The sequence below is a fragment of the Otolemur garnettii genome, unplaced genomic scaffold (genome assembly GCF_000181295.1).
Source record: "Otolemur garnettii isolate 467f Iridium unplaced genomic scaffold, OtoGar3 scaffold00006, whole genome shotgun sequence".
Lineage (NCBI taxonomy): Eukaryota > Metazoa > Chordata > Mammalia > Primates > Galagidae > Otolemur > Otolemur garnettii.
In genome coordinates, this window is record NW_003852401.1 from 32,638,290 (window position 1) to 32,639,123 (window position 834).

At 34.2% G+C, this 834-nt stretch overlaps 1 non-coding gene across 1 annotated transcript; it reads right to left on the reverse strand.

Annotated features, from left to right (window-relative positions):
• Positions 1–502: 502 nt before the first annotated feature.
• LOC111722951 lies at positions 503–609 on the reverse strand. Its single transcript, XR_002771572.1, has one exon. It is a non-coding gene; the product is annotated as a U6 spliceosomal RNA (small nuclear RNA).
• Positions 610–834: the final 225 nt, after the last annotated feature.

Consider the following 834-nt stretch of genomic DNA (forward strand, 5'->3'; position numbering starts at 1 on the left):
GTTAAGCTGAAAATACAAAGACTCTATTCCTGTTACAGTAGTGACAAAGAAGATGAAATAAATGGAAATTTACTTAACAAAGGACATAAAAGATCTCTACCTGCAGAAGACTGAAACTGAACCACCACTTTTCACCATTAACAAAAATTGATTCTCATTGGATATAAGATTTAAATTTAAGACATGAAACAATAAAAATACTAGAAGAGAGTTTTCAAGGAAAACACTTGAAAAAATAAGCCTGGGAGAATATTTTATGAGGAGGACCCCCACCCTCAGGCAATTGAAGCAACACCAAAAATACATTACTGGGATTTGATCAAACTAAAAACCTTCTGCACAGCCAAGAGCACAATAAGTAAAGCAAACAGACAACCTTCAGAATGGGAGAAGATTTTTGCAGGTTATGCTTCCAACAAAGGTCTGATAACTAGAATCCACAGAGAACTCAAATTAATCAATAAGAAAAAAACAAATAACTCCATTTTTTTCCCCAAAGTTTAAAAATATGAAATGCTTCACAAATTTGTGTGTCATCCTTGCATAGGGACCATGCTAATCTTCTCTGTATCATTCCAATTTTAATATGTATGCTGCCAAAGCAAGCACATAACCCCATTTCTATGTGAGCAAGAGACTTGAACAGAACTTCTCTGATGAAGACTGGCACATGACCTACAAACATGAAGAAATGCTCATGATCTTTAATCATCATAGAAATGTAAATAAAAACCACTTTGAGATATCATCTAACTCCTGTAAGATTAGACCACATCAAAAAAATCCCAAAACTATAGAAGTTAGTGTGGATGTAGACAGAAGGGAACACTTTTG